An 8,735-nucleotide genomic window follows, 5' to 3' on the forward strand; every position below is an offset into this window, starting at 1 on the left:
ATATTTTTAACATGTGAATATTATGTGATATATTAATCTCTTAACGCGTTTGATATTATGTGATAGATGTCTACCTCTAGAACAAGTCCGATTGACTCACCTAATAATAATGAAGAGTCAAATGTAAATTGGAATGATTCGTGGACTGATTCACAAGTTCCCGAAGAGGAACCGGAAGAAGAGTCGGAACCGGAAGAAGAATCGGAACCGGAAGAAGAATCGGAACCGGATGAAGAAATAGAACCGGTGGGGGAAATAATAAAACGGTTAAGTAAAAGAAAATCCTCAACCAACTGACCAAGGTTAATTATGGTCAATGGTGTTTCCGCCAAGGAAGCAAAATATTGGGAGGATTACCAATTCTCCGATGAATCGGATTCCGACGAGAATTCCGATGATGTTATAGAAATTACCCCAACTGAATTTAAAAAGGCAAAAGAAAATAATAAGGGAAAGGGCATATAAATAGAGAAATCTAATTCCAACCCCGATGAACTTTATATGTATCGTCAACGCCCGAAGTCCTTAAGTTGTAACAATGACCCGGGAACCTCTAAACCACCAGGTTTTTCTAAACCAATGTGGACAACGACGGCTCGTATTAGGGGAACATCATATATCCCTAGAAACTTGGCAAAACGAACCAAAACCGAAGAAGAAGAAACGAGCGAGTCGGAATAAGATAGTTGTATTCGTGTGGTGTAATATATGTAATATAGTGTTCGTATGCTTTATGATATATGTAAAAATTGCTTGTATTAATAAGTATTTTTTTATGAATCTAACTCTTGTCTATTTTACAGTTTAAAAACACAAAATGGATAGACAACCCAATATTTTAAGAGACCTACCCGGAGACATGATTGATGAAATCTTGTCTAGAGTAGGCCAGAATTCCTCGGCACAACTATTTAAGGCGAGATCAGTTTGTAAGACATTCGAAGAACGTTCCAAGAATGTCTTGGTTTATAAGAGACTTTCGTTTGAAAGATGGGGGATATCACATTGGGAAACCCATAAGTTACGATGTGTTTACTTTGACGCATATATTGCGGGGAACCCAAATGCTATTTTACGCAACGGGTTAAGAAATTATTTTGACTCAATATATCCGAATATTGGACTTCGTGATTTAGAAAAAGCGGCTAACATGCAACATAAAGAAGCATGTTATGCTTACGGATTAGTAATGTTCACTTCTCACCAAAGTGAGAACAAGAACATCGGGCTACAACTATTAAACAAAACGTTTCCACAAGTGACGGAGTCGGTAATTGGGGTAAGAAATGAGGTTTTTAGATTATTACGGGACTGTCGGACATTACGTAACCCTCGTCCCTTTGACGACGTTACAAAACGCTGTCTTATCAACGGCCATAACGGTTATGTTGCACAAGACCAAGGATGGGAAGTAGTCCTAGTAAAACCAGAATGCATGACTTGTTTCTGGACGTATGAATTACGTGTCTTTATTGCCTTTGCTGAACGACTTGTGTACTAGCTAGAATTATCTTCACAACTATCTTGTATCAAAGTTATTGTGTGCTATATTTCATGCTTTATGTAAAATAAGCGATATTGTAAGTTTGTAAAATATTGTATAAAAGTTTGAACGCGAAATATTATTATAATCAGTTTTTCATATAGAATTGTAGTAGTTGAATTGTATATTAGCTACTAAGTATGAACTTAACGGGTAGGTACTACCCGAATTTAAACTTATAAAACGCTAATATGAAGAAAAAGCTTTTATAAATGAGTTCATATTATGCTACGAAATACTATTAACTACTCTTAATATTCTGTATGATTAACTTGTTCCATTTAACTATTTTGAAGGAAATGGCACCGACTACTCGACACACCGTGAATATTAATGAAGAGGAATTCCGTACTTTTCTAGCTTCAAACATAGCCGCAGTACAGGCTGCGCTACATACCAATAATAACCTTGGATCTAGCAGTACAGGAAATCGTGTAGGATGCACCTACAAAGAATTCACTGCCTGCAAACCTTTGGAATTTGATGGAACCGAAGGACCGATTGGATTGAAACGGTGGACCGAGAAGGTTGAATCGGTGTTTGCCATAAGTAAGTGTACTGAAGAGGACAAAGTGAAGTACGCTACGCATACCTTCACAGGTTCTGCGTTAACATGGTGGAATACCTATCTAGAGCAAGTGGGACAAGACGATGCGTACGCACTACCGTGGTCAGCATTCAAGCACTTGATGAACGAGAAGTACCGTCCCAGAACCGAGGTCAATAAGCTCAAGACAGAACTTAGAGGGTTACGAACCCAAGGATTTGATATTACCACGTACGAAAGACGATTCACAGAATTGTGCCTATTGTGTCCGGGAGCATTCGAAGATGAGGAAGAGAAGATCGATGCGTTTGTGAAAGGATTACCGGAAAGAATCCAAGAAGATATAAGTTCACACGAGCCCGCCTCCATACAACAGGCATGTAGAATGGCTCACAAACTCGTGAACCAAATTGAAGAAAGAATTAAAGAACAGACTGCTGAAGAGGCCAATGTGAAGCAAGTTAAAAGAAAGTGGGAGGAAAACGGTGATAAGAATCACCAATACAACAACAACAGCAATTACAACAATAATCGCAACAATTATCCCAACAATCGCAACATCAATCGCAACTACAACAAACGGCCCAACAACAACAACAACAGCAACTACAACAATCATCCCAACAACAATAATAACCGCAACAACAACAACAATCAGAAGTAGCTATGCCAAAGGTGTGAAAAGAATCACTCGGGGTTCTGCACCAAATTTTGCAACAAGTGTAAAAGAAATGGTCATAGCGCGGTGAAGTGTGAGGTCTACGGACCAGGGGTTAATAGAACGAAAGGAACAAATGGTGTCGGAACGAGTAATGGCGGAGCAAGTAGTGTCGGAGCAAGTTATGCCAACGTAGTTTGTTATAAATGTGGAAAACCGGGCCACATTATTAGAAATTGCCCGAACCAGGAGAACACGAATGGACAAGGCCGCGGAAGAGTTTTCAATATTAATGCGGCAGAGGCACAGGAAGACCCGGAGCTTGTTACGGGTACGTTTCTTATTGACAATAAATCTGCTTACGTTTTATTTGATTCGGGTGCGGATAGAAGCTATATGAGTAGAGATTTTTGTGCTAAATTAAGTTGTCCATTGACGCCTTTGGATAGTAAATTTTTACTCGAATTAGCAAATGGTAAATTAATTTCAGCAGATAATATATGTCGGAATCGAGAAATTAAACTGGTTAGCGAAACATTTAAGATTGATTTGATACCAGTAAAGTTAGGGAGTTTTGATGTGATAATCGGTATGGACTGGTTGAAAGAAGTGAAAGCGGAGATCGTTTGTTACAAAAATGCAATTCGCATTATACGAGAAAAGGAAAACCCTTAATGGTGTACGGAGAAAAGGGCAACACGAAGCTACATCTTATTAGTAATTTGAAGGCACAAAAACTAATAAGAAAAGGTTGCTATGCTGTTCTAGCACACGTCGAGAAAGTACAAACTGAAGAAAAGAGCATCAATGATGTTCCCGTCGCAAAAGAATTTCCTGATGTATTTCCGAAAGAATTACCGGGATTACCCCCACATCGATCCGTTGAATTTCAAATAGATCTTGTACCAGGAGCTGCACCAATAGCTCGTGCTCCTTACAGACTCGCACCCAGCGAGATGAAAGAACTACAAAGCCAATTACAAGAACTTTTAGAGCGTGGTTTCATTCGACCAAGCACATCACCGTGGGGAGCTCCTGTTTTGTTTGTCAAGAAGAAAGATGGTACATTCAGGTTGTGTATCGACTACCGAGAGTTGAACAAACTTACCATCAAGAACCGCTACCCACTACCGAGAATCGATGACTTATTTGATCAACTACAAGGCTCGTCTGTTTATTCAAAGATTGACTTACGTTCCGGGTATCATCAAATGCGGGTGAAAGAAGATGATATTCCAAAGACTGCTTTCAGAACACGTTACGGTCATTACGAGTTTATGGTCATGCCGTTTGGTTTAACTAATGCACCAGCTGTGTTCATGGACCTTATGAACCGAGTGTGTGGACCATACCTTGACAAGTTTGTCATTGTTTTCATTGATGACATACTTATTTACTCAAAGAATGACCAAGAACACGGTGAACATTTGAGAAAGGTGTTAGAAGTATTGAGGAAGGAAGAATTGTACGCTAAGTTTTCAAAGTGTGCATTTTGGTTGGAAGAAGTTCAATTCCTCGGTCACATAGTGAACAAAGAAGGTATTAAGGTGGATCCGGCAAAGATAGAAACTGTTGAAAAGTGGGAAACCCCGAAAACTCCGAAACACATACGCCAGTTTTTAGGACTAGCTGGTTACTACAGAAGGTTCATCCAAGACTTTTCCAGAATAGCAAAACCCTTGACTGCATTAACGCATAAAGGGAAGAAATTTGAATGGAATGATGAACAAGAGAAAGCGTTTCAGTTATTGAAGAAAAAGCTAACTACGGTACCTATATTGTCATTGCCTGAAGGGAATGATGATTTTGTGATTTATTGTGATGCATCAAAGCAAGGTCTCAGTTGTGTATTAATGCAACGAACGAAGGTGATTGCTTATGCGTCTAGACAATTGAAGATTCACGAACAAAATTATACGACGCATGATTTGGAATTAGGCGCGGTTGTTTTTGCATTAAAGACTTGGAGGCACTACTTATATGGGGTCAAAAGTATTATATATACCGACCACAAAAGTCTTCAACACATATTTAATCAGAAACAACTGAATATGAGGCAGCGTAGGTGGATTGAATTATTGAATGATTACGACTTTGAGATTCGTTACCACCCGGGGAAGGCAAATGTGGTAGCCGATGCCTTGAGCAGGAAGGACAGAGAACTCATTCGAGTAAAATCTATGAATATAATGATTCATAATAACATTACTACTCAAATAAAGGAGGCGCAACAAGGAGTTTTAAAAGAGGAAAATTTAAAGGATGAAATACCCAAAGGATCGGAGAAGCATCTTAATATTCGGGAAGACGGAACCCGGTATAGGGCTGAAAGGATTTGGGTACCAAAATTTGGAGATATGAGAGAAATGGTACTTAGAGAAGCTCATAAAACCAGATACTCAATACATCCTGGAACGGGGAAGATGTACAAGGATCTCAAGAAACATTTTTGGTGGCCGGGTATGAAAGCCGATGTTGCTAAATACGTAGGAGAATGTTTGACGTGTTCTAAGGTCAAAGCTGAGCATCAGAAACTATCAGGTCTACTTCAACAACCCGAAATCCCGGAATGGAAATGGGAAAACATTACCATGGATTTCATCACTAAATTGCCAAGGACTGCAAGTGGTTTTGATACTATTTGGGTAATAGTTGACCGTCTCACCAAATCAGCACACTTCTTGCCAATAAGAGAAGATGACAAGATGGAGAAGTTAGCACGACTGTATTTGAAGGAAGTCATCTCCAGACATGGAATACCAATCTCTATTATCTCTGATAGGGATGGCAGATTTATTTCAAGATTCTGGCAGACATTACAGCAAGCATTAGGAACTCGTCTAGACATGAGTACTGCCTATCATCCACAAACTGATGGGCAGAGCGAAAGGACGATACAAACACTTGAAGACATGCTACGAGCATGTGTTATTGATTTCGGAAACAGTTGGGATCGACATCTACCGTTAGCAGAATTTTCCTACAACAACAGCTACCATTCAAGCATTGAGATGGCGCCGTTTGAAGCACTTTATGGTAGAAAGTGCAGGTCTCCGATTTGTTGGAGTGAAGTGGGGGATAGACGGATTACGGGTCCGGAGATTATACAAGAAACTACCGAGAAGATCATCCAAATTCAACAACGGTTGAAAACCGCCCAAAGTCGACAAAAGAGCTACGCTGACATTAAAAGAAAAGATATAGAATTTGAAATTGGAGAGATGGTCATGCTTAAAGTTGCACCTTGGAAAGGCGTTGTTCGATTTGGTAAACGAGGGAAATTAAATCCAAGGTATATTGGACCATTCAAGATTATTGATCGTGTCGGACCAGTAGCTTACCGACTTGAGTTACCTCAACAACTCGCGGCTGTACATAACACTTTCCATGTCTCGAATTTGAAGAAATTTTTTGCTAAAGAAGATCTCACTATTCCGTTAGATGAAATCCAAATCAACGAAAAACTTCAATTCATCGAAGAACCCGTCGAAATAATGGATCGTGAGGTTAAAAGACTTAAGCAAAACAAGATACCAATTGTTAAGGTTCGATGGAATGCTCGTAGAGGACCCGAGTTCACCTGGGAGCGTGAAGATCAGATGAAGAAGAAATACCCGCATCTATTTCCAGAAGATTCGTCAACACCTTCAACAGCTTAAAATTTCGGGACGAAATTTATTTAACGGGTAGGTACTGTAGTGACCCGAACTTTTCCATGTTTATATATATTAATTGAGATTGATATTTACATGATTAAATGTTTCCAACATGTTAAGCAATCAAACTTTTTAAGACTTGATTAATTGAAATATGTTTCATATAGACAATTGACCACCCAAGTTGACCGGTGATTCACGAACGTTAAAACTTGTAAAAACTATATGATGACATATATATGGATATATATATATATAGTTAACATGATACTATGATAAGTAAACATATCATTAAGTATATTAACAATGAACTACATATGTAAAAACAAGACTACTAACTTAATGATTTTTAAACGAGACATATATGTAACGATTATCGTTGTAAAGACATTTAATGTATATATATCATATTAAGAGATATTCATACATGATAATATCATGATAATATAATAATTTAAAATCTCATTTGATATTATAAACATTGGGTTAACAACATTTAACAAGATCGTTAACCTAAAGGTTTCAAAACAACACTTACATGTAACGACTAACGATGACTTAACGACTCAGTTAAAATGTATATACATGTAGTGTTTTAATATGTATTTATACACTTTTGAAAGACTTCAATACACTTATCAAAATACTTCTACTTAACAAAAATGCTTACAATTACATCCTCGTTCAGTTTCATCAACAATTCTACTCGTATGCACCCGTATTCGTACTCGTACAATACACAGCTTTTAGATGTATGTACTATTGGTATATACACTCCAATGATCAGCTCTTAGCAGCCCATGTGAGTCACCTAACACATGTGGGAACCATCATTTGGCAACTAGCATGAAATATCTCATAAAATTACAAAAATATGAGTAATCATTCATGACTTATTTACATGAAAACAAAATTACATATCCTTTATATCTAATCCATACACCAACGACCAAAAACACCTACAAACACTTTCATTCTTCAATTTTATTCATCTAATTGATCTCTCTCAAGTTCTATCTTCAAGTTCTAAGTGTTCTTCATAAATTCCAAAAGTTCTAGTTTCATAAAATCAAGAATACTTTCAAGTTTGCTAGCTCACTTCCAATCTTGTAAGGTGATCATCCAACCTCAAGAAATCTTTATTTCTTACAGTAGGTTATCATTCTAATACAAGGTAATAATCATATTCAAACTTTGGTTCAATTTCTATAACTATAACAATCTTATTTCAAGTGATGATCTTACTTGAACTTGTTTTCGTGTCATGATTCTGCTTCAAGAACTTCGAGCCATCCAAGGATCCATTGAAGCTAGATCCATTTTTCTCTTTTCCAGTAGGTTTATCCAAGGAACTTAAGGTAGTAATGATGTTCATAACATCATTCGATTCATACATATAAAGCTATCTTATTCGAAGGTTTAAACTTGTAATCACTAGAACATAGTTTAGTTAATTCTAAACTTGTTCGCAAACAAAAGTTAATCCTTCTAACTTGACTTTTAAAATCAACTAAACACATGTTCTATATCTATATGATATGCTAACTTAATGATTTAAAACCTGGAAACACGAAAAACACCGTAAAACCGGATTTACGCCGTCGTAGTAACACCGCGGGCTATTTTGGGTTAGTTAATTAAAAACTATGATAAACTTTGATTTTAAAGTTGTTATTCTGAGAAAATGATTTTTATTATGAACATGAAACTATATCCAAAAATTACGATTAAACTCAAAGTGGAAGTATGTTTTCTAAAATGGTCATCTAGACGTCGTTCTTTCGACTGAAATGACTACCTTTACAAAAACGACTTGTAACTTATTTTTCTGACTATAAACCTATACTTTTCTGTTTAGATTCATAAAATAGAGTTCAATATGAAACCATAGCAATTTGATTCACTCAAAACGGATTTAAAATGAAGAAGTTATGGGTAAAACAAGATTGAATAATTTTTCTCATTTTAGCTACGTGAAAATTGGTAACAAATCTATTCCAACCATAACTTAATCAACTTGTATTGTATATTATGTAATCTTGAGATACCATAGACACGTATACAATGTTTCGACCTATCATGTCGACACATCTATATATATTTCGGAACAACCATAGACACTCTATATGTGAATGTTGGAGTTAGCTATACAGGGTTGAGGTTGATTCCAAAATATATATAGTTTGAGTTGTGATCAATAATGAGATACGTATACACTGGGTCGTGGATTGATTCAAGATAATATTTATCGATTTATTTCTGTGTACATCTAACTGTGGACAACTAGTTGTAGGTTACTAACGAGGACAGCTGACTTAATAAACTTAAAAC

Source organism: Rutidosis leptorrhynchoides, chromosome 6 (genome assembly GCF_046630445.1).
Source record: "Rutidosis leptorrhynchoides isolate AG116_Rl617_1_P2 chromosome 6, CSIRO_AGI_Rlap_v1, whole genome shotgun sequence".
NCBI classification, from domain to species: Eukaryota; Viridiplantae; Streptophyta; class Magnoliopsida; order Asterales; family Asteraceae; genus Rutidosis; species Rutidosis leptorrhynchoides.